The sequence below is a fragment of the Lissotriton helveticus genome, chromosome 1_2, assembly GCF_964261635.1.
Source record: "Lissotriton helveticus chromosome 1_2, aLisHel1.1, whole genome shotgun sequence".
Taxonomy (NCBI): Eukaryota; Metazoa; Chordata; class Amphibia; order Caudata; family Salamandridae; genus Lissotriton; species Lissotriton helveticus.
The window spans coordinates 378,006,967-378,033,993 of record NC_136058.1 but is presented as its reverse complement, the minus strand read 5'-3'; the positions used below and the strand labels follow the sequence as shown (position 1 = coordinate 378,033,993).

The window sequence follows — 27,027 nt, the reverse complement described above, 5'->3', positions numbered from 1 at the left end:
GGGCCCTAGCCACTGCTCCTGAACCCAGCCAAGCAAGGGGAGGCTCCCCGGGCACATCGGAACCCCTTCCCGGGCCCTTGGCCGTGCGGCAGGCTGGGAGACAGGGCCCAGGGCCGGAGCACCCGACCCGGGGCCCGCCCGGGCCCCTGGACCCAGCCGGGGCTCCCAAGCCCGGAGGCGCATGGGACGCCTCCCCGGTCCCTCCGGACCCCGTCCCGGGCACCCTGCCACGCAGCAGGACCAAGGACAGAGCCCGGGGTGGGGAGGCCGCCCTCCCCGGGCCCTCAGGGGCCCTAGCCACTGCTCCTGAACCCAGCCAAGCAAGGGGAGGCTCCCCGGGCACATCGGAACCCCTTCCCGGGCCCTTGGCAGTGCGGCAGGCTGGGAGACAGGGCCCAGGGCCGGAGCACCCGACCCGGGGCCCGGCCGGGCCCCTGGACGCAGCCGGGGCTCCCAAGCCCGGAGGTGCATGGGACGCCTCCCCGGTCCCTCCGGACCCCGTCCCGGGCACCCTGCCACGCAGCAGGACCAAGGACAGAGCCCGGGGTGGGGAGGCCGCCCTCCCCGGGCCCTCAGGGGCCCTAGCCACTGCTCCTGAACCCAGCCAAGCAAGGGGAGGCTCCCCGGGCACATCGGAACCCCTTCCCGGGCCATTGGCAGTGCGGCAGGCTGGGAGACAGGGCCCTGGGCCGGAGCACCCGACCCGGGGCCCGGCCGGGCCCCTGGACCCAGTCGGGGCTCCCAAGCCCGGAGGTGCATGGGACGCCTCCCCGGTCCCTCCGGACCCCGTCCCGGGCACCCTGCCATGCAGCAGGACCAAGGACAGAGCCCGGGGTGGGGAGGCCGCCCTCCCCGGGCCCTCAGGGGCCCTAGCCACTGCTCCTGAACCCAGCCAAGCAAGGGGAGGCTCCCCGGGAACAACGGAACCCATTCCTAGGCCCTTGGCAGTGCGGTAGGCTGGGAGACAGGGACCAGGGCCGGAGCACCCGACCCGGGGCCCGCCCGGGCCCCTGGACCGAGCCGGGGCTCCCAAGCCCGGAGGTGCATGGGACGCCTCCCCGGTCCCTCCGGACCCCGTCCCGGGCACCCTGCCACGCAGCAGGACCAAGGACAGAGCCCGGGGTGGGGAGGCCGCCCTCCCCGGGCCCTCAGGGGCCCTAGCCACTGCTCCTGAACCCAGCCAAGCAAGGGGAGGCTCCCCGGGAACAACGGAACCCATTCCTAGGCCCTTGGCAGTGCGGTAGGCTGGGAGACAGGGACCAGGGCCGGAGCACCCGACCCGGGGCCCGCCCGGGCCCCTGGACCCAGCCGGGGCTCCCAAGCCCGGAGGCGCATGGGACGCCTCCCGGGACCCATGGAGCCCGTCCTGGGCATTGAGCCATGCCGTTGGCCTGGAGATGGGTGCCCCGGACGCCCGGGGGAGGTCTGTCTGGGACACATGGAGCCCGTCCTGGGCATTCAACCATGCCGTTGGCCTGGAGAAGGGAGCCCCGGACGCCCGGGGGAGGACTGCCCGGTACCCGTGGAGCCCTTCCCGGGTACTTTGCAACGCCGTTGGCCTCCTGGAGATGGGTGCCCCGAACGCCCGGGGGGTGGGCTGCCCGGGACCCGTGGAGCCCGTCCTGGGCACTCTGACCTGCTGTTGGCCCGGGGGAGGGACCCCAGACGACCGGGACCCGTGGAGCCCGTCCTTGGCACTCTGACAAGCCGTTGGCCCGGGGAAGGGAGCCCCAGACAACCGGGACCTGTGGAGCCCGTCCTGGGCACTCCTGTATGCCGTTGGCCCGGGGAAGGGAGCCCCGGACGTCCGGGACCCGTGGAGCCCGTCCTGGGCACTCCTGTATGCCGTTGGCCCGGGGAAGGGAGCCCCGGACGTCCGGGACCCGTGGAGCCCGTCCTGGGCACTCTGAAATGCTTTGGCCCGGGGAAGGGAGCCCCGGACACCCGGGGGGGAGGACTGCCCGGGACCCGTGGAACTCGTCCTGGGCACTCTGACATGCCGCTGGCCCGGGGAAGGGTGCCCCGGACGCCCGGGGCCCGTGGAGCCCGTCCTGGGCACTCTGACAAGCCGTTGGCCCGGGGAAGGGAGACCTGGACGCCCGGAACCCGTGGAGCCCGTCCTGGGCACTCTGAAATGCTTTGGCCCGGGGAAGGGAGCCCCGGACGCCCGGGGGAGGACTGCCCGGGACCCGTGGAACTGGTCCTGGGCACTCTGACATGCCGCTGCCCCGGGGAAGGGTGCCCCGGATGACCGGGGCCCGTGGAGCCCGTCCTGGGCACTCTGCCATGCCGTCAGCCTGGATGGAGCCCCGGACGCCCGGGGGGGCGATGGCCCGGGACGCATGGAGCCTGTCCCGGGCACTCTGCCATGCCGTCGGCCTGGATGGAGCACCGGACGCCCGGGGGACGACTGCCCAAGAGCCATGGAGCCCGTCCTGGGCAATTTGACATGCAGTTGGCCTGGAGGAAGGAAGCTCCGGGTGGCCTAGGGAGGTGTTGCCCAGGCATATCCCATCTGGTCCCCATGGCAGAGAACCACCAACCCTGGAGGGGTGTCCGGGCATACCCTGCCCCATAGTAATCCGGAGGCAAATTACCCCCCTTTCTTGCAATCTGTGCACGCGAGGTGACAGAGGGGACCCAAGGCGTGAAAGACCCCGACCTCATGGAGCCCTCGCTGGGATCCGGGAGGCGAATGGCACCTCATTAAGACTTCCAGGGAAGTTCGGCCATCTGGTCCCCCCCATAGGAAAGCGTTGCGGGCGACCAGATGCCCGAGGGGATCCGGGCGACCAGATGGCCGAGGGAATCCGGGCGACCAGATGGCTGGGCATGGAGGTGAAGCCGCCTGGACTCTTCCCCACCCCGTCCCCGTCCCGGGACGAATGCCCGGGACGCATGGAGCCCGTCCTGGCCACTTGACGTCCCGTCCTGGGCATTGAACCATGCCGTCGGCCTGGAGAAGGGAGCCCCCGGACGCCCGGGGGAGGACTGCCCGGTACCCGTGGAGCCCTTCCCGGGTACTTTGCAACGCCGTTGGCCTCCTGGAGATGGGTGCCCCGGATGCCCGGGGGTGGGCTGCCCGGGACCCATGGAGCCCGTCCTGGGCACTTTTACATGCCGTCGGCCTTGAGGTGGGTGCCCTGGACGCCCGGGGGAGGCCTGCCCGGGACCCGTGGAGCCCCTCCCGGGTACTTTGCCAATGCCGTTGGCCTCATGGAGATGGGTGCCCCGGACGCCCGGGGGGAGGACTGCCCGGTACCCGTGGAGTCCTTTCCGGGTACTTTGCAACGCCGTTGGCCTCCTGGAGATATGTGCCCCGAACGCCCGGGGGGAGGGCTGTCCGGGGCCCATGGGGCCCGTCCTGGGCACTGTGACATGCCGTCGGCCTGGAGGTGGGAGCCCCGGACGAGCGGGGGAAGGCTGCCCGGGACCCGTGGAGCCCTTCCCGGGTACTTTGCCATCCCGTTGGCCTCCTGGAGATGGGTGCCCCGGACGCCCGGGGGAGGTCTGTCCGGGGCCCATGGAGCCCGTCCTGGGCAGTGTGACATGCCGTCGGCCTAAAGGTGGGAGCCCCGGACGCCCGGGGGAAGGCTGCCCGGGACCCGTGGAGCCCTTCCCGGGTACTTTGCCATCCCGTTGGCCTCATGGAGATGGGTGCCCCGGACGCCCAGGGGAGGTCTGTCCGGGACACGTGGAGCCCGTCCTGGGCATTGAGCCATGCCGTTGGCCCGGAGAATGGAGCCCCCAGACGCCCGGGAGAGGTGTTGCCCAGGCATATCTCATCTGGTCCCCCGGGCAGAGAACCACCAGCCCTGGAGAGGTGTCCGGGCGTACCCTGCCCCTAGTAATCCGGAGGGAAATTACCCCCCTTTCTTGCAATCCGTGCACGCGAGGTGACAGAGGGGACCCAAGGCGTAAAAGAACCCGACCTCATGGAGCCCTAGCTGGGATCCAGGAGCCGAATGGCACCTCATCGGGACTTCCAGGGAAGCCCGGCCATCTGGTCGCCCCATTGGAAAGCATCGCGGGCGACCAGAGGGCCGGGATCGAAAGGACTCCCAGCTCCCCATCCATCTCAAGCCTTCGCGGTAGGGTTCCTGACTGCCTGCCCACGCAAGGCAGGGCTCTTGGACCCCGGCTGGGCCTCAGGCGCAGGTTGGACCACCGGAGCTCTAGGGCCCGGACGACCTGGGGGAGGAATGCCCGGGACCCGTGGAGCCCGTCCTGGGTACTTTGACATGCCGTCGGCCTGGAGGTGGGTGCCCCGGACGCCCCGGGGGAAGCTGCCCGGGACCCATGGAGCCCGTCCTGGGTACTTTGACATTCCGTCGGCCTGGAGGTGGGAGCCCCGGACGCCCGGGGGGAGGTCTGCCCGGGACCCATGGAGCCCGTCCTGGGTACTTTGCCAATGCCGTTGGCCTCATGGAGATGGGTGCCCCGGACGCCCGGGGGACGAATGCCCGGGACGCATGGAGCCCGTCCTGGGCACTTTTCCATGCCTTCGGCCTGGAGCCCCCAGACACCCAGGGGAGGACCACCGTGAAAACCATGGAGCCCGACCCGGGCACTCTGCCATACCGTCAGCCTAGATGGAGCCCCGGACGCCCAGGGGACGAATGCCCGGGACGCATGGAGCCCGTCCTGGGCACTTTTCAATGCCGTCAGCCTGGATGGAGCCCCGGACGCCCGGGGGACGACTGCCCAGGAGCCATGGAGCCCGTCCTGGGCAATTTGACATGCAGTTGGCCTGGAGGAAGGAAGCCCCGGGTGGCCTAGGGAGGTGTTGCCCAGGCATAGCCCATCTGGTCCCCATGGCAGAGAACCACCAGCCTCGGAGGGGTGTCCGGGCGTACCCTTCTCCCTAGTAATCCGGAGGAAAATTACCCCCTTTTCTTGTAATCTGTGCACGCGAGGTGACAGAGGGGACCCAAGGCGCGAATGTACCCAACCTCCTGGAGCCCTCGCTGGGATCCGGGCGGCGAATGGCACCTCATCGGGACTTCCAGGGAAGTTCGGCCATCTGGTCGCCCCATAGGAAAGCGTTGCGGGCGACCAGATGCCCGAGGGGATCCGGGCGACCAGATGGCCGAGGGAATCTGGGCGATCAGATGGCTGGACACGAAAGTGAAGCCGCCTGGACTCTCCCGACCCTGTCCCCGTCCCCGTGCCCGTGCCCGGGATGCATGGAGCCCGTCCTGGGCACTTTTCCATGCCTTCGGCCTGGAGCCCCCAGACACCCAGGGGAGGACCACCGTGAAAGCCATGGAGCCCGACCCGGGCACTCTGCCATGCCGTCGGCCTGGATGGAGCCCCGGACGCCCGGGGGACAAATGCCCGGGACGCATGGAGCCCATCCTGGGCACTTTTCCATGCCTTCGGCATGGAGCGCCCCGACACCCTGGGGAGGACCACCCTGGAAACCATGGAGCCCGACCCGGGCACTCTGCCATGCCGTCAGCCTGGATGGAGCCCCGGACGCCCGGGGGACAAATGCCCGGGACGCATGGAGCCCGTCCTGGGTACTTTTCCATGCCGTCGGCCAGGAGCCCCCTGACACCCAGGGGAGGACCACCGTGAAAACCATGGAGCCCGACCCGGGCACTCTGCCATACCGTCAGCCTGGATGTAGCCCCGGACGCCCGGGGGACGAATGCCCGGGACGCATGGAGCCCGTCCCGGGCACTCTGCCATGCCGTCCCGACAAATTCGTACGGACTCCTAACCTTCCGACACGGATCGGAATCGAGCCCTTTCTGACCCAGCAGATTTCAGGTTGATTTGCTATATACTTTACGTACGATTTTATGGGGGCCGATTCCGATCCGGTACGTAAAAGCAAATACGACCGACATGTCGGACAACCACGTACACCCAGGGGATAGGACTGCCCGGGTCACATGGACCCCGTCCTGGGCACTCTGATCTGCCGCCGGCGCCGGGGATCGAACCGTGATCACCAGATGGGGATATCCCAAAAATCTGGCATGGATACGGCCCGCCAGGACAGGTTTGGGCACCCCTGGACTACAGCATCTTTCCTTAGACTCAATATATATCTTGATATGTATGTGCCTGCCTGGAGCTTGTCTTATATAAGCCATCATCATGTGAAACTTTGGCGTTGTCATGTCTGCTGCGCACACTTTGTTCATATGTGTACAATTTAAGTGTGTGCACCTGATCACTGTCTTGGACAGAGCTATGCCTGTGAACTCCCCATGTGAAGCATTGGTGGTTCAGTGGTAGAATTCTTGCCTGCCACGCGGGAGGCCCGGGTTCGATTCCCGGCCAATGCAAGGCTGCGTTCCTTTGACTTTGTTTTCGAAAGGAAATATATGAACTCAGTGGGGAATAAAATGGTAAGCAGTGACCCCGACGTGATTTGACCACGCAACCTTCTGATCTGGAGTCAGACGCGCTACCGTTGCGCCACAAGGTCCTTACACTTACAGCCTTCAAGCCAGATCAACAAATGCTGATGGCCTTTTGACTTATTTTCCCCTCCTCATATGCCTACAGTTGTATTACAGGGCTAGGCCTTTTGTTTTCTATCCTAATTATGAAATTGACTGCAGGTGCAGAGAGAACGCAGAGGATTGAAATGTTCAGATAAAGGGTCTTAAGCAGGAGAGAGCAGAGGTACGTATCTGTGTTTCATTAAAGTGTTTCATGCAGGCAAAAAGGATACTTCCCTGGGTGGGCTTGAACCAACAACCTTTCTGTTAACAACCGAACGCACTAACCATTTGCACCACAGAGGTTAATAACTGTAGCACAGTTCCTGAGACTCAATATATATCTTGATAATTGTGTGCCTGCCTGGAGCTTGTGTTATATAATGCATCTTTATGCCATACAGCATTTCTCATTTGCTTAGTGTCTTGTTATTGTTGGACGTAATGATGAATAGACTACTGTCTAATGGTCTTAGAGCCAGTATTACTACCGGTCCCAGTGTATGAGACACATACATGACTTTTCTGTTGCCTGCTTAGCATAGCTCCCTGCTCCTCTGTAGGTGTGCTACCAGCCAGTAAGCCGTGTGCCTTGCCCATCAGATGTGTTATGTTAGACTTGACTTCTCTGTGAGCAAAGTCTCCCTCCCATAGCAGGTACTTTCTCTGAACTCTTGACTTGTAAGACGGCTGGGAAAGGCCCTCCCTAGCCCCTCACTCAGATAGATACATTTACCTTCAGAGCTCAGCTTTGGAGAAAGAGATTGGGGGGAGAGCAAATAGGGGAAGGCCCATGGTGCACACTTTATTTTACATAAAAGCTGGGGCTTGTGGGAGGACAGGGACAAGAGGGTTCTCAGGGAAAGAAATCCCAGGAGTATTGATGGCTAGGCCCTGAAACACAACAATCCCGGATTGGCAAGGCACATTATGCCTGTGCAACAGGCCTGACCCTAGGCTTCCGGAGTTCTTGGTCACAAAAGGCTCCAGTGATCTAAGCCCGACCAGGGCTGTGCCCGACCAGGGCTGTAGGCCGCGTTGGGAGCGCGTTAGGGACGCGTAAAGGGACGCAGGGTGCAGAACTCTGCCCGTTTCACCCCAGCATTTAGGGGAGGACACAGAATCTGGGAAAGCCAGTGGGAAGGATTTTCCAGGAGGAGAGTTCAGTGAGATAATCTGAAACACAATAGTGCTGGTTATCTGGCGGGTGCATTCTGTGAACCACTTTTGTCGGGAGCAGCCTGCCATCATGCCCTGATAAACACAACTCTAGTCCCAAGCCAGTGACCTCAGCAAATGCAAAGACATTCATAGTTATAGTCTCCTGCATCTGATTCTTGCCATCTTCATGTGAAACGTTGGCGTTATCATATCTGCTGCGCACACTTTGTTCATATGTGTACAATTTAAGTGTGTGCACCTGATCACTGTCTTGGGCAGAGCTCTGCCTGTGAACAACCCATGTGAAGCATTGGTGGTTCAGTGGTAGAATTCTCGCCTGCCACGCGGGAGGCCCGGGTTAGATTCCTGGCCAATGCAAGACTGCTTTCTTTTGACTTTGTTTTCGAAAGGAAATATATGACCTCAGTGGGGAATAAAATGGTAAGCAGTGACCCCGACGTGATTTGAACACGCAACCTTCTGATCTGGAGTCAGACGCGCTACCGTTGCGCCACGAGGTCCTTACACTTACAGCTTTCGGAGCCCGATCAACAAATGCTGTGGGCCTTTTGACTTATTTTCCCCTCCTCATATGCCTACAGTTGTATTACAGAGCTTGACCTTTTGTTTTCTATCCTAATTATGAAATTGACTGCAGGTGCCGAGAGAACGCAGAGAATTGAAATATTCAGGGAAAGGGTGTCCAGCAGGAGAGAGCAAAGGTATGTATCTGTTTTCCATTCAAGTGTTTCATTCAGGCAAAATAATACGTCCCTGGGTGGGCTTGAACCACCAACCTTTCGGTTAACAGCCGAACGCGCTAACCGATTGCGCCACAGAGACGAGTGACTACAGCATCTTTCCTTAGACTCAATATATATCTTGATATGTATGTGCCTGCCTGGAGCTTGTCTTATATAAGCCATCATCATGTGAAACTTTGGCGTTGTCATGTCTGCTGCGCACACTTTGTTCATCTGTGTACAATTTAAGTGTGTGCACCTGATCACTGTCTTGGACAGAGCTATGCCTGTGAACTCCCCATGTGAAGCATTGGTGGTTCAGTGGTAGAATTCTCGCCTGCCACGCGGGAGGCCCGGGTTCGATTCCCGGCCAATGCAAGGCTGCGTTCCTTTGACTTTGTTTTCGAAAGGAAATATATGAACTCAGTGGGGAATAAAATGGTAAGCAGTGACCCCGACGTGATTTGACCACGCAACCTTCTGATCTGGAGTCAGACGCGCTACCGTTGCGCCACAAGGTCCTTACACTTACAGCCTTCAAGCCAGATCAACAAATGCTGATGGCCTTTTGACTTATTTTCCCCTCCTCATATGCCTACAGTTGTATTACAGGGCTAGGCCTTTTGTTTTCTATCCTAATTATGAAATTGACTGCAGGTGCAGAGAGAACGCAGAGGATTGAAATGTTCAGATAAAGGGTCTTAAGCAGGAGAGAGCAGAGGTACGTATCTGTGTTTCATTAAAGTGTTTCATGCTGGCAAAAAGGATACTTCCCTGGGTGGGCTTGAACCACCAACCTTTCTGTTAACAACCGAACGCGCTAACCATTTGCACCACAGAGGTTAATAACTGTAGCACAGTTCCTGAGACTCAATATATATCTTGATAATTGTGTGCCTGCCTGGAGCTTGTGTTATATAATGCGTCTTTATGCCATACAGCATTTCTCATTTGCTTAGTGTCTTGTTATTGTTGGACGTAATGATGAATAGACTACTGTCTAATGGTCTTAGAGCCAGTATTACTACCGGTCCCAGTGTATGAGACACATACATGACTTTTCTGTTGCCTGCTTAGCATAGCTCCCTGCTCCTCTGTAGGTGTGCTACCAGCCAGTAAGGCGTGTGCCTTGCCCATCAGATGTGTTATGTTAGACTTGACTTCTCTGTGAGCAAAGTCTCCCTCCCATAGCAGGTGCTTTCTCTGAACTCTTGACTTGTAAGACTGCTGGGAAAGGCCCTCCCTAGCCCCTCACTCAGATAGATACATTTACCTTCAGAGCTCAGCTTTGGAGAAAGAGATTGGGGAGAGAGCAAATAGGGGAAGGCCCATGGTGCACACTTTATTTTACATAAAAGCTGGGGCTTGTGGGAGGACAGGGACAAGAGGGTTCTCAGGGAAAGAAATCCCAGGAGTATTGATGGCTAGGCCCTGAAACACAACAATCCCGGATTGGCAAGGCACAATATGCCTGTGCAACAGGCCTGACCCTAGGCTTCCGGAGTTCTTGGTCACAAAAGGCTCCAGTGATCTAAGCCCGACCAGGGCTGTGCCCGACCAGGGCTGTAGGCCGCGTTGGGAGCGCGTTAGGGACGTGTAAAGGGACGCAGGGCGCAGAACTCTGCCCGTTTCACCCCAGCATTTAGGGGAGGACACAGAATCTGGGAAAGCCAGTGGGAAGGATTTTCCAGGAGGAGAGTTCAGTGAGATAATCTGAAACACAATAGTGCTGGTGATCTGGCGGGTGCATTCTGTGAACCACTTTTGTCGGGAGCAGCCTGCCATCATGCCCTGATAAACACAACTCTAGTCCCAAGCCAGTGACCTCAGCAAATGCAAAGACATTCATAGTTATAGTCTCCTGCATCTGATTCTTGCCATCTTCATGTGAAACGTTGGCGTTATCATGTCTGCTGCGCACACTTTGTTCATATGTGTACAATTTAAGTGTGTGCACCTGATCACTGTCTTGGGCAGAGCTCTGCCTGTGAACAACCCATGTGAAGCATTGGTGGTTCAGTGGTAGAATTCTCGCCTGCCACGCGGGAGGCCCGGGTTCGATTCCCAGCCAATGCAAGACTGCTTTCTTTTGACTTTGTTTTCGAAAGGAAATATATGACCTCAGTGGGGAATAAAATGGTAAGCAGTGACCCCGACGTGATTTGAACACGCAACCTTCTGATCTGGAGTCAGACGCGCTACCGTTGCGCCACGAGGTCCTTACACTTACAGCTTTCGGAGCCAGATCAACAAATGCTGTGGGCCTTTTGACTTATTTTCCCCTCCTCATATGCCTACAGTTGTATTACAGAGCTTGACCTTTTGTTTTCTATCCTAATTATGAAATTGACTGCAGGTGCCGAGAGAACGCAGAGAATTGAAATATTCAGGGAAAGGGTGTCCAGCAGGAGAGAGCAAAGGTATGTATCTGTTTTCCATTCAAGTGTTTCATTCAGGCAAAATAATACGTCCCTGGGTGGGCTTGAACCACCAACCTTTCGGTTAACAGCCGAACGCACTAACCGATTGCGCCACAGAGACGAGTGACTACAGCATCTTTCCTTAGACTCAATATATATCTTGATATGTATGTGCCTGCCTGGAGCTTGTCTTATATAAGCCATCATCATGTGAAACTTTGGCGTTGTCATGTCTGCTGCGCACACTTTGTTCATATGTGTACAATTTAAGTGTGTGCACCTGATCACTGTCTTGGACAGAGCTATGCCTGTGAACTCCCCATGTGAAGCATTGGTGGTTCAGTGGTAGAATTCTCGCCTGCCACGCGGGAGGCCCGGGTTCGATTCCCGGCCAATGCAAGGCTGCGTTCCTTTGACTTTGTTTTCGAAAGGAAATATATGAACTCAGTGGGGAATAAAATGGTAAGCAGTGACCCCGACGTGATTTGACCACGCAACCTTCTGATCTGGAGTCAGACGCGCTACCGTTGCGCCACAAGGTCCTTACACTTACAGCCTTCAAGCCAGATCAACAAATGCTGATGGCCTTTTGACTTATTTTCCCCTCCTCATATGCCTACAGTTGTATTACAGGGCTAGGCCTTTTGTTTTCTATCCTAATTATGAAATTGACTGCAGGTGCAGAGAGAACGCAGAGGATTGAAATGTTCAGATAAAGGGTCTTAAGCAGGAGAGAGCAGAGGTACGTATCTGTGTTTCATTAAAGTGTTTCATGCCGGCAAAAAGGATACTTCCCTGGGTGGGCTTGAACCACCAACCTTTCTGTTAACAACCAAACGCGCTAACCATTTGCACCACAGAGGTTAATAACTGTAGCACAGTTCCTGAGACTCAATATATATCTTGATAATTGTGTGCCTGCCTGGAGCTTGTGTTATATAATGCGTCTTTATGCCATACAGCATTTCTCATTTGCTTAGTGTCTTGTTATTGTTGGACGTAATGATGAATAGACTACTGTCTAATGGTCTTAGAGCCAGTATTACTACCGGTCCCAGTGTATGAGACACATACATGACTTTTCTGTTGCCTGCTTAGCATAGCTCCCTGCTCCTCTGTAGGTGTGCTACCAGCCAGTAAGGCGTGTGCCTTGCCCATCAGATGTGTTATGTTAGACTTGACTTCTCTGTGAGCAAAGTCTCCCTCCCATAGCAGGTGCTTTCTCTGAACTCTTGACTTGTAAGACTGCTGGGAAAGGCCCTCCCTAGCCCCTCACTCAGATAGATACATTTACCTTCAGAGCTCAGCTTTGGAGAAAGAGATTGGGGAGAGAGCAAATAGGGGAAGGCCCATGGTGCACACTTTATTTTACATAAAAGCTGGGGCTTGTGGGAGGACAGGGACAAGAGGGTTCTCAGGGAAAGAAATCCCAGGAGTATTGATGGCTAGGCCCTGAAACACAACAATCCCGGATTGGCAAGGCACAATATGCCTGTGCAACAGGCCTGACCCTAGGCTTCCGGAGTTCTTGGTCACAAAAGGCTCCAGTGATCTAAGCCCAACCAGGGCTGTAGGCCGCGTTGGGAGCGCGTTAGGGACGTGTAAAGGGACGCAGGGCGCAGAACTCTGCCCGTTTCACCCCAGCATTTAGGGGAGGACACAGAATCTGGGAAAGCCAGTGGGAAGGATTTTCCAGGAGGAGAGTTCAGTGAGATAATCTGAAACACAATAGTGCTGGTGATCTGGCGGGTGCATTCTGTGAACCACTTTTGTCGGGAGCAGCCTGCCATCATGCCCTGATAAACACAACTCTAGTCCCAAGCCAGTGACCTCAGCAAATGCAAAGACATTCATAGTTATAGTCTCCTGCATCTGATTCTTGCCATCTTCATGTGAAACGTTGGCGTTATCATGTCTGCTGCGCACACTTTGTTCATATGTGTACAATTTAAGTGTGTGCACCTGATCACTGTCTTGGCAGAGCTCTGCCTGTGAACAACCCATGTGAAGCATTGGTGGTTCAGTGGTAGAATTCTCGCCTGCCACGCGGGAGGCCTGGGTTCGATTCCCAGCCAATGCAAGACTGCTTTCTTTTGACTTTGTTTTCGAAAGGAAATATATGACCTCAGTGGGGAATAAAATGGTAAGCAGTGACCCCGACGTGATTTGAACACGCAACCTTCTGATCTGGAGTCAGACGCGCTTCCGTTGCGCCACGAGGTCCTTACACTTACAGCTTTCGGAGCCAGATCAACAAATGCTGTGGGCCTTTTGACTTATTTTCCCCTCCTCATATGCCTACAGTTGTATTACAGAGCTTGACCTTTTGTTTTCTATCCTAATTATGAAATTGACTGCAGGTGCCGAGAGAACGCAGAGAATTGAAATATTCAGGGAAAGGGTGTCCAGCAGGAGAGAGCAAAGGTATGTATCTGTTTTCCATTCAAGTGTGTCATTCAGGCAAAATAATACGTCCCTGGGTGGGCTTGAACCACCAACCTTTCGGTTAACAGCCGAACGCGCTAACCGATTGCGCCACAGAGACGAGTGACTACAGCATCTTTCCTTAGACTCAATATATATCTTGATATGTATGTGCCTGCCTGGAGCTTGTCTTATATAAGCCATCATCATGTGAAACTTTGGCGTTGTCATGTCTGCTGCGCACACTTTGTTCATATGTGTACAATTTAAGTGTGTGCACCTGATCACTGTCTTGGACAGAGCTATGCCTGTGAACTCCCCATGTGAAGCATTGGTGGTTCAGTGGTAGAATTCTCGCCTGCCACGCGGGAGGCCCGGGTTCGATTCCCGGCCAATGCAAGGCTGCGTTCCTTTGACTTTGTTTTCGAAAGGAAATATATGAACTCAGTGGGGAATAAAATGGTAAGCAGTGACCCCGACGTGATTTGACCACGCAACCTTCTGATCTGGAGTCAGACGCGCTACCGTTGCGCCACAAGGTCCTTACACTTACAGCCTTCAAGCCAGATCAACAAATGCTGATGGCCTTTTGACTTATTTTCCCCTCCTCATATGCCTACAGTTGTATTACAGGGCTAGGCCTTTTGTTTTCTATCCTAATTATGAAATTGACTGCAGGTGCAGAGAGAACGCAGAGGATTGAAATGTTCAGATAAAGGGTCTTAAGCAGGAGAGAGCAGAGGTACGTATCTGTGTTTCATTAAAGTGTTTCATGCAGGCAAAAAGGATACTTCCCTGGGTGGGCTTGAACCAACAACCTTTCTGTTAACAACCGAACGGGCTAACCATTTGCACCACAGAGGTTAATAACTGTAGCACAGTTCCTGAGACTCAATATATATCTTGATAATTGTGTGCCTGCCTGGAGCTTGTGTTATATAATGCATCTTTATGCCATACAGCATTTCTCATTTGCTTAGTGTCTTGTTATTGTTGGACGTAATGATGAATAGACTACTGTCTAATGGTCTTAGAGCCAGTATTACTACCGGTCCCAGTGTATGAGACACATACATGACTTTTCTGTTGCCTGCTTAGCATAGCTCCCTGCTCCTCTGTAGGTGTGCTACCAGCCAGTAAGGCGTGTGCCTTGCCCATCAGATGTGTTATGTTAGACTTGACTTCTCTGTGAGCAAAGTCTCCCTCCCATAGCAGGTGCTTTCTCTGAACTCTTGACTTGTAAGACTGCTGGGAAAGGCCCTCCCTAGCCCCTCACTCAGATAGATACATTTACCTTCAGAGCTCAGCTTTGGAGAAAGAGATTGGGGGGAGAGCAAATAGGGGAAGGCCCATGGTGCACACTTTATTTTACATAAAAGCTGGGGCTTGTGGGAGGACAGGGACAAGAGGGTTCTCAGGGAAAGAAATCCCAGGAGTATTGATGGCTAGGCCCTGAAACACAACAATCCCGGATTGGCAAGGCACATTATGCCTGTGCAACAGGCCTGACCCTAGGCTTCCGGAGTTCTTGGTCACAAAAGGCTCCAGTCATCTAAGCCCGACCAGGGCTGTGCCCGACCAGGGCTGTAGGCCGCGTTGGGAGCGCGTTAGGGACGCGTAAAGGGACGCAGGGCGCAGAACTCTGCCCGTTTCACCCCAGCATTTAGGGGAGGACACAGAATCTGGGAAAGCCAGTGGGAAGGATTTTCCAGGAGGAGAGTTCAGTGAGATAATCTGAAACACAATAGTGCTGGTTATCTGGCGGGTGCATTCTGTGAACCACTTTTGTCGGGAGCAGCCTGCCATCATGCCCTGATAAACACAACTCTAGTCCCAAGCCAGTGACCTCAGCAAATGCAAAGACATTCATAGTTATAGTCTCCTGCATCTGATTCTTGCCATCTTCATGTGAAACGTTGGCGTTATCATATCTGCTGCGCACACTTTGTTCATATGTGTACAATTTAAGTGTGTGCACCTGATCACTGTCTTGGGCAGAGCTCTGCCTGTGAACAACCCATGTGAAGCATTGGTGGTTCAGTGGTAGAATTCTCGCCTGCCACGCGGGAGGCCCGGGTTAGATTCCTGGCCAATGCAAGACTGCTTTCTTTTGACTTTGTTTTCGAAAGGAAATATATGACCTCAGTGGGGAATAAAATGGTAAGCAGTGACCCCGACGTGATTTGAACACGCAACCTTCTGATCTGGAGTCAGACGCGCTACCGTTGCGCCACGAGGTCCTTACACTTACAGCTTTCGGAGCCAGATCAACAAATGCTGTGGGCCTTTTGACTTATTTTCCCCTCCTCATATGCCTACAGTTGTATTACAGAGCTTGACCTTTTGTTTTCTATCCTAATTATGAAATTGACTGCAGGTGCCGAGAGAACGCAGAGAATTGAAATATTCAGGGAAAGGGTGTCCAGCAGGAGAGAGCAAAGGTATGTATCTGTTTTCCATTCAAGTGTTTCATTCAGGCAAAATAATACGTCCCTGGGTGGGCTTGAACCACCAACCTTTCGGTTAACAGCCGAACGCGCTAACCGATTGCGCCACAGAGACGAGTGACTACAACATCTTTCCTTAGACTCAATATATATCTTGATATGTATGTGCCTGCCTGGAGCTTGTCTTATATAAGCCATCATCATGTGAAACTTTGGCGTTGTCATGTCTGCTGCGCACACTTTGTTCATCTGTGTACAATTTAAGTGTGTGCACCTGATCACTGTCTTGGACAGAGCTATGCCTGTGAACTCCCCATGTGAAGCATTGGTGGTTCAGTGGTAGAAATCTCGCCTGCCACGCGGGAGGCCCGGGTTCGATTCCCGGCCAATGCAAGGCTGCATTCCTTTGACTTTGTTTTCGTAAGGAAATATATGAACTCAGTGGGGAATAAAATGGTAAGCAGTGACCCCGACGTGATTTGACCACGCAACCTTCTGATCTGGAGTCAGACGCGCTACCGTTGCGCCACAAGGTCCTTACACTTACAGCCTTCAAGCCAGATCAACAAATGCTGATGGCCTTTTGACTTATTTTCCCCTCCTCATATGCCTACAGTTGTATTACAGGGCTAGGCCTTTTGTTTTCTATCCTAATTATGAAATTGACTGCAGGTGCAGAGAGAACGCAGAGGATTGAAATGTTCAGATAAAGGGTCTTAAGCAGGAGAGAGCAGAGGTACGTATCTGTGTTTCATTAAAGTGTTTCATGCCGGCAAAAAGGATACTTCCCTGGGTGGGCTTGAACCACCAACCTTTCTGTTAACAACCGAACGCGCTAACCATTTGCACCACAGAGGTTAATAACTGTAGCACAGTTCCTGAGACTCAATATATATCTTGATAATTGTGTGCCTGCCTGGAGCTTGTGTTATATAATGCGTCTTTATGCCATACAGCATTTCTCATTTGCTTAGTGTCTTGTTATTGTTGGACGTAATGATGAATAGACTACTGTCTAATGGTCTTAGAGCCAGTATTACTACCGGTCCCAGTGTATGAGACACATACATGACTTTTCTGTTGCCTGCTTAGCATAGCTCCCTGCTCCTCTGTAGGTGTGCTACCAGCCAGTAAGGCGTGTGCCTTGCCCATCAGATGTGTTATGTTAGACTTGACTTCTCTGTGAGCAAAGTCTCCCTCCCATAGCAGGTGCTTTCTCTGAACTCTTGACTTGTAAGACTGCTGGGAAAGGCCCTCCCTAGCCCCTCACTCAGATAGATACATTTACCTTCAGAGCTCAGCTTTGGAGAAAGAGATTGGGGAGAGAGCAAATAGGGGAAGGCCCATGGTGCACACTTTATTTTACATAAAAGCTGGGGCTTGTGGGAGGACAGGGACAAGAGGGTTCTCAGGGAAAGAAATCCCAGGAGTATTGATGGCTAGGCCCTGAAACACAACAATCCCGGATTGGCAAGGCACAATATGCCTGTGCAACAGGCCTGACCCTAGGCTTCCGGAGTTCTTGGTCACAAAAGGCTCCAGTGATCTAAGCCCGACCAGGGCTGTGCCCGACCAGGGCTGTAGGCCGCGTTGGGAGCGCGTTAGGGACGTGTAAAGGGACGCAGGGCGCAGAACTCTGCCCGTTTCACCCCAGCATTTAGGGGAGGACACAGAATCTGGGAAAGCCAGTGGGAAGGATTTTCCAGGAGGAGAGTTCAGTGAGATAATCTGAAACACAATAGTGCTGGTGATCTGGCGGGTGCATTCTGTGAACCACTTTTGTCGGGAGCAGCCTGCCATCATGCCCTGATAAACACAACTCTAGTCCCAAGCCAGTGACCTCAGCAAATGCAAAGACATTCATAGTTATAGTCTCCTGCATCTGATTCTTGCCATCTTCATGTGAAACGTTGGCGTTATCATGTCTGCTGCGCACACTTTGTTCATATGTGTACAATTTAAGTGTGTGCACCTGATCACTGTCTTGGGCAGAGCTCTGCCTGTGAACAACCCATGTGAAGCATTGGTGGTTCAGTGGTAGAATTCTCGCCTGCCACGCGGGAGGCCCGGGTTCGATTCCCAGCCAATGCAAGACTGCTTTCTTTTGACTTTGTTTTCGAAAGGAAATATATGACCTCAGTGGGGAATAAAATGGTAAGCAGTGACCCCGACGTGATTTGAACACGCAACCTTCTGATCTGGAGTCAGACGCGCTACCGTTGCGCCACGAGGTCCTTACACTTACAGCTTTCGGAGCCAGATCAACAAATGCTGTGGGCCTTTTGACTTATTTTCCCCTCCTCATATGCCTACAGTTGTATTACAGAGCTTGACCTTTTGTTTTCTATCCTAATTATGAAATTGACTGCAGGTGCCGAGAGAACGCAGAGAATTGAAATATTCAGGGAAAGGGTGTCCAGCAGGAGAGAGCAAAGGTATGTATCTGTTTTCCATTCAAGTGTTTCATTCAGGCAAAATAATACGTCCCTGGGTGGGCTTGAACCACCAACCTTTCGGTTAACAGCCGAACGCACTAACCGATTGCGCCACAGAGACGAGTGACTACAGCATCTTTCCTTAGACTCAATATATATCTTGATATGTATGTGCCTGCCTGGAGCTTGTCTTATATAAGCCATCATCATGTGAAACTTTGGCGTTGTCATGTCTGCTGCGCACACTTTGTTCATATGTGTACAATTTAAGTGTGTGCACCTGATCACTGTCTTGGACAGAGCTATGCTTGTGAACTCCCCATGTGAAGCATTGGTGGTTCAGTGGTAGAATTCTCGCCTGCCACGCGGGAGGCCCGGGTTCGATTCCCGGCCAATGCAAGGCTGCGTTCCTTTGACTTTGTTTTCGAAAGGAAATATATGAACTCAGTGGGGAATAAAATGGTAAGCAGTGACCCCGACGTGATTTGACCACGCAACCTTCTGATCTGGAGTCAGACGCGCTACCGTTGCGCCACAAGGTCCTTACACTTACAGCCTTCAAGCCAGATCAACAAATGCTGATGGCCTTTTGACTTATTTTCCCCTCCTCATATGCCTACAGTTGTATTACAGGGCTAGGCCTTTTGTTTTCTATCCTAATTATGAAATTGACTGCAGGTGCAGAGAGAACGCAGAGGATTGAAATGTTCAGATAAAGGGTCTTAAGCAGGAGAGAGCAGAGGTACGTATCTGTGTTTCATTAAAGTGTTTCATGCCGGCAAAAAGGATACTTCCCTGGGTGGGCTTGAACCACCAACCTTTCTGTTAACAACCGAACGCGCTAACCATTTGCACCACAGAGGTTAATAACTGTAGCACAGTTCCTGAGACTCAATATATATCTTGATAATTGTGTGCCTGCCTGGAGCTTGTGTTATATAATGCGTCTTTATGCCATACAGCATTTCTCATTTGCTTAGTGTCTTGTTATTGTTGGACGTAATGATGAATAGACTACTGTCTAATGGTCTTAGAGCCAGTATTACTACCGGTCCCAGTGTATGAGACACATACATGACTTTTCTGTTGCCTGCTTAGCATAGCTCCCTGCTCCTCTGTAGGTGTGCTACCAGCCAGTAAGGCGTGTGCCTTGCCCATCAGATGTGTTATGTTAGACTTGACTTCTCTGTGAGCAAAGTCTCCCTCCCATAGCAGGTGCTTTCTCTGAACTCTTGACTTGTAAGACTGCTGGGAAAGGCCCTCCCTAGCCCCTCACTCAGATAGATACATTTACCTTCAGAGCTCAGCTTTGGAGAAAGAGATTGGGGAGAGAGCAAATAGGGGAAGGCCCATGGTGCACACTTTATTTTACATAAAAGCTGGGGCTTGTGGGAGGACAGGGACAAGAGGGTTCTCAGGGAAAGAAATCCCAGGAGTATTGATGGCTAGGCCCTGAAACACAACAATCCCGGATTGGCAAGGCACAATATGCCTGTGCAACAGGCCTGACCCTAGGCTTCCGGAGTTCTTGGTCACAAAAGGCTCCAGTGATCTAAGCCCGACCAGGGCTGTGCCCGACCAGGGCTGTAGGCCGCGTTGGGAGCGCGTTAGGGACGTGTAAAGGGACGCAGGGCGCAGAACTCTGCCCGTTTCACCCCAGCATTTAGGGGAGGACACAGAATCTGGGAAAGCCAGTGGGAAGGATTTTCCAGGAGGAGAGTTCAGTGAGATAATCTGAAACACAATAGTGCTGGTGATCTGGCGGGTGCATTCTGTGAACCACTTTTGTCGGGAGCAGCCTGCCATCATGCCCTGATAAACACAACTCTAGTCCCAAGCCAGTGACCTCAGCAAATGCAAAGACATTCATAGTTATAGTCTCCTGCATCTGATTCTTGCCATCTTCATGTGAAACGTTGGCGTTATCATGTCTGCTGCGCACACTTTGTTCATATGTGTACAATTTAAGTGTGTGCACCTGATCACTGTCTTGGGCAGAGCTCTGCCTGTGAACAACCCATGTGAAGCATTGGTGGTTCAGTGGTAGAATTCTCGCCTGCCACGCGGGAGGCCCGGGTTCGATTCCCACCCAATGCAAGACTGCTTTCTTTTGACTTTGTTTTCGAAAGGAAATATATGACCTCAGTGGGGAATAAAATGGTAAGCAGTGACCCCGACGTGATTTGAACACGCAACCTTCTGATCTGGAGTCAGACGCGCTACCGTTGCGCCACGAGGTCCTTACACTTACAGCTTTCGGAGCCAGATCAACAAATGCTGTGGGCCTTTTGACTTATTTTCCCCTCCTCATATGCCTACAGTTGTATTACAGAGCTTGACCTTTTGTTTTCTATCCTAATTATGAAATTGACTGCAGGTGCCGAGAGAACGCAGAGAATTGAAATATTCAGGGAAAGGGTGTCCAGCAGGAGAGAGCAAAGGTATGTATCTGTTTTCCATTCAAGTGTTTCATTCAGGCAAAATAATACGTCCCTGGGTGGGCTTGAACCACCAACCTTTCGGTTAACAGCCGAACGCGCTAACCGATTGCGCCACAGAGACGAGTGACTACAGTATCTTTCCTTAGACTCAATATATATCTTGATATGTATGTGCCTGCCTGGAGCTTGTCTTATATAAGCCATCATCATGTGAAACTTTGGCGTTGTCATGTCTGCTGCGCACACTTTGTTCATATGTGTACAATTTAAGTGTGTGCACCTGATCACTGTCTTGGACAGAGCTATGCCTGTGAACTCCCCATGTGAAGCATTGGTGGTTCAGTGGTAGAATTCTCGCCTGCCACGCGGGAGGCCCGGGTTCGATTCCCGGCCAATGCAAGGCTGCGTTCCTTTGACTTTGTTTTCGAAAGGAAATATATGAACTCAGTGGGGAATAAAATGGTAAGCAGTGACCCCGACGTGATTTGACCACGCAACCTTCTGATCTGGAGTCAGACGCGCTACCGTTGCGCCACAAGGTCCTTACACTTACAGCCTTCAAGCCAGATCAACAAATGCTGATGGCCTTTTGACTTATTTTCCCCTCCTCATATGCCTACAGTTGTATTACAGGGCTAGGCCTTTTGTTTTCTATCCTAATTATGAAATTGACTGCAGGTGCAGAGAGAACGCAGAGGATTGAAATGTTCAGATAAAGGGTCTTAAGCAGGAGAGAGCAGAGGTACGTATCTGTGTTTCATTAAAGTGTTTCATGCCGGCAAAAAGGATACTTCCCTGGGTGGGCTTGAACCACCAACCTTTCTGTTAACAACCGAACGCGCTAACCATTTGCACCACAGAGGTTAATAACTGTAGCACAGTTCCTGAGACTCAATATATATCTTGATAATTGTGTGCCTGCCTGGAGCTTGTGTTATATAATGCGTCTTTATGCCATACAGCATTTCTCATTTGCTTAGTGTCTTGTTATTGTTGGACGTAATGATGAATAGACTACTGTCTAATGGTCTTAGAGCCAGTATTACTACCGGTCCCAGTGTATGAGACACATACATGACTTTTCTGTTGCCTGCTTAGCATAGCTCCCTGCTCCTCTGTAGGTGTGCTACCAGCCAGTAAGGCGTGTGCCTTGCCCATCAGATGTGTTATGTTAGACTTGACTTCTCTGTGAGCAAAGTCTCCCTCCCATAGCAGGTGCTTTCTCTGAACTCTTGACTTGTAAGACTGCTGGGAAAGGCCCTCCCTAGCCCCTCACTCAGATAGATACATTTACCTTCAGAGCTCAGCTTTGGAGAAAGAGATTGGGGAGAGAGCAAATAGGGGAAGGCCCATGGTGCACACTTTATTTTACATAAAAGCTGGGGCTTGTGGGAGGACAGGGACAAGAGGGTTCTCAGGGAAAGAAATCCCAGGAGTATTGATGGCTAGGCCCTGAAACACAACAATCCCGGATTGGCAAGGCACAATATGCCTGTGCAACAGGCCTGACCCTAGGCTTCCGGAGTTCTTGGTCACAAAAGGCTCCAGTGATCTAAGCCCGACCAGGGCTGTGCCCGACCAGGGCTGTAGGCCGCGTTGGGAGCGCGTTAGGGACGTGTAAAGGGACGCAGGGCGCAGAACTCTGCCCGTTTCACCCCAGCATTTAGGGGAGGACACAGAATCTGGGAAAGCCAGTGGGAAGGATTTTCCAGGAGGAGAGTTCAGTGAGATAATCTGAAACACAATAGTGCTGGTGATCTGGCGGGTGCATTCTGTGAACCACTTTTGTCGGGAGCAGCCTGCCATCATGCCCTGATAAACACAACTCTAGTCCCAAGCCAGTGACCTCAGCAAATGCAAAGACATTCATAGTTATAGTCTCCTGCATCTGATTCTTGCCATCTTCATGTGAAACGTTGGCGTTATCATGTCTGCTGCGCACACTTTGTTCATATGTGTACAATTTAAGTGTGTGCACCTGATCACTGTCTTGGGCAGAGCTCTGCCTGTGAACAACCCATGTGAAGCATTGGTGGTTCAGTGGTAGAATTCTCGCCTGCCACGCGGGAGGCCCGGGTTCGATTCCCAGCCAATGCAAGACTGCTTTCTTTTGACTTTGTTTTCGAAAGGAAATGTATGACCTCAGTGGGGAATAAAATGGTAAGCAGTGACCCCGACGTGATTTGAACACGCAACCTTCTGATCTGGAGTCAGACGCGCTACCGTTGCGCCACGAGGTCCTTACACTTACAGCTTTCGGAGCCAGATCAACAAATGCTGTGGGCCTTTTGACTTATTTTCCCCTCCTCATATGCCTACAGTTGTATTACAGAGCTTGACCTTTTGTTTTCTATCCTAATTATGAAATTGACTGCAGGTGCCGAGAGAACGCAGAGAATTGAAATATTCAGGGAAAGGGTGTCCAGCAGGAGAGAGCAAAGGTATGTATCTGTTTTCCATTCAAGTGTTTCATTCAGGCAAAATAATACGTCCCTGGGTGGGCTTGAACCACCAACCTTTCGGTTAACAGCCGAACGCACTAACCGATTGCGCCACAGAGACGAGTGACTACAGCATCTTTCCTTAGACTCAATATATATCTTGATATGTATGTGCCTGCCTGGAGCTTGTCTTATATAAGCCATCATCATGTGAAACTTTGGCGTTGTCATGTCTGCTGCGCACACTTTGTTCATATGTGTACAATTTAAGTGTGTGCACCTGATCACTGTCTTGGACAGAGCTATGCTTGTGAACTCCCCATGTGAAGCATTGGTGGTTCAGTGGTAGAATTCTCGCCTGCCACGCGGGAGGCCCGGGTTCGATTCCCGGCCAATGCAAGGCTGCGTTCCTTTGACTTTGTTTTCGAAAGGAAATATATGAACTCAGTGGGGAATAAAATGGTAAGCAGTGACCCCGACGTGATTTGACCACGCAACCTTCTGATCTGGAGTCAGACGCGCTACCGTTGCGCCACAAGGTCCTTACACTTACAGCCTTCAAGCCAGATCAACAAATGCTGATGGCCTTTTGACTTATTTTCCCCTCCTCATATGCCTACAGTTGTATTACAGGGCTAGGCCTTTTGTTTTCTATCCTAATTATGAAATTGACTGCAGGTGCAGAGAGAACGCAGAGGATTGAAATGTTCAGATAAAGGGTCTTAAGCAGGAGAGAGCAGAGGTACGTATCTGTGTTTCATTAAAGTGTTTCATGCCGGCAAAAAGGATACTTCCCTGGGTGGGCTTGAACCACCAACCTTTCTGTTAACAACCGAACGCGCTAACCATTTGCACCACAGAGGTTAATAACTGTAGCACTGTTCCTGAGACTCAATATATATCTTGATAATTGTGTGCCTGCCTGGAGCTTGTGTTATATAATGCGTCTTTATGCCATACAGCATTTCTCATTTGCTTAGTGTCTTGTTATTGTTGGACGTAATGATGAATAGACTACTGTCTAATGGTCTTAGAGCCAGTATTACTACCGGTCCCAGTGTATGAGACACATACATGACTTTTCTGTTGCCTGCTTAGCATAGCTCCCTGCTCCTCTGTAGGTGTGCTACCAGCCAGTAAGGCGTGTGCCTTGCCCATCAGATGTGTTATGTTAGACTTGACTTCTCTGTGAGCAAAGTCTCCCTCCCATAGCAGGTGCTTTCTCTGAACTCTTGACTTGTAAGACTGCTGGGAAAGGCCCTCCCTAGCCCCTCACTCAGATAGATACATTTACCTTCAGAGCTCAGCTTTGGAGAAAGAGATTGGGGAGAGAGCAAATAGGGGAAGGCCCATGGTGCACACTTTATTTTACATAAAAGCTGGGGCTTGTGGGAGGACAGGGACAAGAGGGTTCTCAGGGAAAGAAATCCCAGGAGTATTGATGGCTAGGCCCTGAAACACAACAATCCCGGATTGGCAAGGCACAATATGCCTGTGCAACAGGCCTGACCCTAGGCTTCCGGAGTTCTTGGTCACAAAAGGCTCCAGTGATCTAAGCCTGACCAGGGCTGTGCCCGACCAGGGCTGTAGGCCGCGTTGGGAGCGCGTTAGGGACGTGTAAAGGGACGCAGGGCGCAGAACTCTGCCCGTTTCACCCCAGCATTTAGGGGAGGACACAGAATCTGGGAAAGCCAGTGGGAAGGATTTTCCAGGAGGAGAGTTCAGTGAGATAATCTGAAACACAATAGTGCTGGTGATCTGGCGGGTGCATTCTGTGAACCACTTTTGTCGGGAGCAGCCTGCCATCATGCCCTGATAAACACAACTCTAGTCCCAAGCCAGTGACCTCAGCAAATGCAAAGACATTCATAGTTATAGTCTCCTGCATCTGATTCTTGCCATCTTCATGTGAAACGTTGGCGTTATCATGTCTGCTGCGCACACTTTGTTCATATGTGTACAATTTAAGTGTGTGCACCTGATCACTGTCTTGGGCAGAGCTCTGCCTGTGAACAACCCATGTGAAGCATTGGTGGTTCAGTGGTAGAATTCTCGCCTGCCACGCGGGAGGCCTGGGTTCGATTCCCAGCCAATGCAAGACTGCTTTCTTTTGACTTTGTTTTCGAAAGGAAATATATGACCTCAGTGGGGAATAAAATGGTAAGCAGTGACCCCGACGTGATTTGAACACGCAACCTTCTGATCTGGAGTCAGACGCGCTTCCGTTGCGCCACGAGGTCCTTACACTTACAGCTTTTCGGAGCCAGATCAACAAATGCTGTGGGCCTTTTGACTTATTTTCCCCTCCTCATATGCCTACAGTTGTATTACAGAGCTTGACCTTTTGTTTTCTATCCTAATTATGAAATTGACTGCAGGTGCCGAGAGAACGCAGAGAATTGAAATATTCAGGGAAAGGGTGTCCAGCAGGAGAGAGCAAAGGTATGTATCTGTTTTCCATTCAAGTGTTTCATTCAGGCAAAATAATACGTCCCTGGGTGGGCTTGAACCACCAACCTTTCGGTTAACAGCCGAACGCGCTAACCGATTGCGCCACAGAGACGAGTGACTACAGCATCTTTCCTTAGACTCAATATATATCTTGATATGTATGTGCCTGCCTGGAGCTTGTCTTATATAAGCCATCATCATGTGAAACTTTGGCGTTGTCATGTCTGCTGCGCACACTTTGTTCATATGTGTACAATTTAAGTGTGTGCACCTGATCACTGTCTTGGACAGAGCTATGCCTGTGAACTCCCCATGTGAAGCATTGGTGGTTCAGTGGTAGAATTCTCGCCTGCCACGCGGGAGGCCCGGGTTCGATTCCCGGCCAATGCAAGGCTGCGTTCCTTTGACTTTGTTTTCGAAAGGAAATATATGAACTCAGTGGGGAATAAAATGGTAAGCAGTGACCCCGACGTGATTTGACCACGCAACCTTCTGATCTGGAGTCAGACGCGCTACCGTTGCGCCACAAGGTCCTTACACTTACAGCCTTCAAGCCAGATCAACAAATGCTGATGGCCTTTTGACTTATTTTCCCCTCCTCATATGCCTACAGTTGTATTACAGGGCTAGGCCTTTTGTTTTCTATCCTAATTATGAAATTGACTGCAGGTGCAGAGAGAACGCAGAGGATTGAAATGTTCAGATAAAGGGTCTTAAGCAGGAGAGAGCAGAGGTACGTATCTGTGTTTCATTAAAGTGTTTCATGCCGGCAAAAAGGATACTTCCCTGGGTGGGCTTGAACCACCAACCTTTCTGTTAACAACCGAACGCGCTAACCATTTGCACCACAGAGGTTAATAACTGTAGCACAGTTCCTGAGACTCAATATATATCTTGATAATTGTGTGCCTGCCTGGAGCTTGTGTTATATAATGCGTCTTTATGCCATACAGCATTTCTCATTTGCTTAGTGTCTTGTTATTGTTGGACGTAATGATGAATAGACTACTGTCTAATGGTCTTAGAGCCAGTATTACTACCGGTCCCAGTGTATGAGACACATACATGACTTTTCTGTTGCCTGCTTAGCATAGCTCCCTGCTCCTCTGTAGGTGTGCTACCAGCCAGTAAGGCGTGTGCCTTGCCCATCAGATGTGTTATGTTAGACTTGACTTCTCTGTGAGCAAAGTCTCCCTCCCATAGCAGGTGCTTTCTCTGAACTCTTGACTTGTAAGACTGCTGGGAAAGGCCCTCCCTAGCCCCTCACTCAGATAGATACATTTACCTTCAGAGCTCAGCTTTGGAGAAAGAGATTGGGGAGAGAGCAAATAGGGGAAGGCCCATGGTGCACACTTTATTTTACATAAAAGCTGGGGCTTGTGGGAGGACAGGGACAAGAGGGTTCTCAGGGAAAGAAATCCCAGGAGTATTGATGGCTAGGCCCTGAAACACAACAATCCCGGATTGGCAAGGCACAATATGCCTGTGCAACAGGCCTGACCCTAGGCTTCCGGAGTTCTTGGTCACAAAAGGCTCCAGTGATCTAAGCCCGACCAGGGCTGTGCCCGACCAGGGCTGTAGGCGGCGTTGGGAGCGCGTTAGGGAC

At 52.5% G+C, this 27,027-nt stretch overlaps 26 non-coding genes across 26 annotated transcripts; 10 read left to right on the top strand and 16 right to left on the bottom strand.

Moving 5' to 3' along the window:
- Positions 1-6,228: 6,228 nt before the first annotated feature.
- Positions 6,229-6,299, top strand: TRNAG-GCC (transfer RNA glycine (anticodon GCC)). The gene has a single exon. It is a non-coding gene; the product is annotated as a tRNA-Gly (tRNA).
- A 1,769-nt stretch (positions 6,300-8,068) lies between these two features.
- On the bottom strand, positions 8,069-8,140 carry TRNAW-CCA (transfer RNA tryptophan (anticodon CCA)). The gene has a single exon. It is a non-coding gene; the product is annotated as a tRNA-Trp (tRNA).
- Positions 8,141-8,388: 248 nt separating this feature from the next.
- TRNAN-GUU (transfer RNA asparagine (anticodon GUU)) lies at positions 8,389-8,462 on the bottom strand. The gene has a single exon. It is a non-coding gene; the product is annotated as a tRNA-Asn (tRNA).
- A 207-nt stretch (positions 8,463-8,669) lies between these two features.
- TRNAG-GCC (transfer RNA glycine (anticodon GCC)) lies at positions 8,670-8,740 on the top strand. The gene has a single exon. It is a non-coding gene; the product is annotated as a tRNA-Gly (tRNA).
- Positions 8,741-10,509: 1,769 nt separating this feature from the next.
- On the bottom strand, positions 10,510-10,581 carry TRNAW-CCA (transfer RNA tryptophan (anticodon CCA)). Its single transcript has one exon. It is a non-coding gene; the product is annotated as a tRNA-Trp (tRNA).
- Positions 10,582-10,829: 248 nt separating this feature from the next.
- Positions 10,830-10,903, bottom strand: TRNAN-GUU (transfer RNA asparagine (anticodon GUU)). The gene has a single exon. It is a non-coding gene; the product is annotated as a tRNA-Asn (tRNA).
- Positions 10,904-11,110: 207 nt separating this feature from the next.
- Positions 11,111-11,181, top strand: TRNAG-GCC (transfer RNA glycine (anticodon GCC)). The gene has a single exon. It is a non-coding gene; the product is annotated as a tRNA-Gly (tRNA).
- Positions 11,182-12,791: 1,610 nt separating this feature from the next.
- On the top strand, positions 12,792-12,862 carry TRNAG-GCC (transfer RNA glycine (anticodon GCC)). Its single transcript has one exon. It is a non-coding gene; the product is annotated as a tRNA-Gly (tRNA).
- A 71-nt stretch (positions 12,863-12,933) lies between these two features.
- On the bottom strand, positions 12,934-13,005 carry TRNAW-CCA (transfer RNA tryptophan (anticodon CCA)). Its single transcript has one exon. It is a non-coding gene; the product is annotated as a tRNA-Trp (tRNA).
- Positions 13,006-13,253: 248 nt separating this feature from the next.
- On the bottom strand, positions 13,254-13,327 carry TRNAN-GUU (transfer RNA asparagine (anticodon GUU)). Its single transcript has one exon. It is a non-coding gene; the product is annotated as a tRNA-Asn (tRNA).
- Positions 13,328-13,534: 207 nt separating this feature from the next.
- Positions 13,535-13,605, top strand: TRNAG-GCC (transfer RNA glycine (anticodon GCC)). Its single transcript has one exon. It is a non-coding gene; the product is annotated as a tRNA-Gly (tRNA).
- Positions 13,606-15,374: 1,769 nt separating this feature from the next.
- TRNAW-CCA (transfer RNA tryptophan (anticodon CCA)) lies at positions 15,375-15,446 on the bottom strand. Its single transcript has one exon. It is a non-coding gene; the product is annotated as a tRNA-Trp (tRNA).
- A 248-nt stretch (positions 15,447-15,694) lies between these two features.
- TRNAN-GUU (transfer RNA asparagine (anticodon GUU)) lies at positions 15,695-15,768 on the bottom strand. The gene has a single exon. It is a non-coding gene; the product is annotated as a tRNA-Asn (tRNA).
- Positions 15,769-17,815: 2,047 nt separating this feature from the next.
- Positions 17,816-17,887, bottom strand: TRNAW-CCA (transfer RNA tryptophan (anticodon CCA)). The gene has a single exon. It is a non-coding gene; the product is annotated as a tRNA-Trp (tRNA).
- A 248-nt stretch (positions 17,888-18,135) lies between these two features.
- On the bottom strand, positions 18,136-18,209 carry TRNAN-GUU (transfer RNA asparagine (anticodon GUU)). The gene has a single exon. It is a non-coding gene; the product is annotated as a tRNA-Asn (tRNA).
- Positions 18,210-18,416: 207 nt separating this feature from the next.
- Positions 18,417-18,487, top strand: TRNAG-GCC (transfer RNA glycine (anticodon GCC)). Its single transcript has one exon. It is a non-coding gene; the product is annotated as a tRNA-Gly (tRNA).
- A 1,769-nt stretch (positions 18,488-20,256) lies between these two features.
- TRNAW-CCA (transfer RNA tryptophan (anticodon CCA)) lies at positions 20,257-20,328 on the bottom strand. Its single transcript has one exon. It is a non-coding gene; the product is annotated as a tRNA-Trp (tRNA).
- A 248-nt stretch (positions 20,329-20,576) lies between these two features.
- On the bottom strand, positions 20,577-20,650 carry TRNAN-GUU (transfer RNA asparagine (anticodon GUU)). Its single transcript has one exon. It is a non-coding gene; the product is annotated as a tRNA-Asn (tRNA).
- Positions 20,651-20,857: 207 nt separating this feature from the next.
- Positions 20,858-20,928, top strand: TRNAG-GCC (transfer RNA glycine (anticodon GCC)). Its single transcript has one exon. It is a non-coding gene; the product is annotated as a tRNA-Gly (tRNA).
- Positions 20,929-22,697: 1,769 nt separating this feature from the next.
- On the bottom strand, positions 22,698-22,769 carry TRNAW-CCA (transfer RNA tryptophan (anticodon CCA)). Its single transcript has one exon. It is a non-coding gene; the product is annotated as a tRNA-Trp (tRNA).
- Positions 22,770-23,017: 248 nt separating this feature from the next.
- TRNAN-GUU (transfer RNA asparagine (anticodon GUU)) lies at positions 23,018-23,091 on the bottom strand. The gene has a single exon. It is a non-coding gene; the product is annotated as a tRNA-Asn (tRNA).
- A 207-nt stretch (positions 23,092-23,298) lies between these two features.
- On the top strand, positions 23,299-23,369 carry TRNAG-GCC (transfer RNA glycine (anticodon GCC)). The gene has a single exon. It is a non-coding gene; the product is annotated as a tRNA-Gly (tRNA).
- A 1,627-nt stretch (positions 23,370-24,996) lies between these two features.
- On the top strand, positions 24,997-25,067 carry TRNAG-GCC (transfer RNA glycine (anticodon GCC)). The gene has a single exon. It is a non-coding gene; the product is annotated as a tRNA-Gly (tRNA).
- Positions 25,068-25,138: 71 nt separating this feature from the next.
- Positions 25,139-25,210, bottom strand: TRNAW-CCA (transfer RNA tryptophan (anticodon CCA)). The gene has a single exon. It is a non-coding gene; the product is annotated as a tRNA-Trp (tRNA).
- Positions 25,211-25,459: 249 nt separating this feature from the next.
- On the bottom strand, positions 25,460-25,533 carry TRNAN-GUU (transfer RNA asparagine (anticodon GUU)). Its single transcript has one exon. It is a non-coding gene; the product is annotated as a tRNA-Asn (tRNA).
- A 207-nt stretch (positions 25,534-25,740) lies between these two features.
- Positions 25,741-25,811, top strand: TRNAG-GCC (transfer RNA glycine (anticodon GCC)). Its single transcript has one exon. It is a non-coding gene; the product is annotated as a tRNA-Gly (tRNA).
- Positions 25,812-27,027: the final 1,216 nt, after the last annotated feature.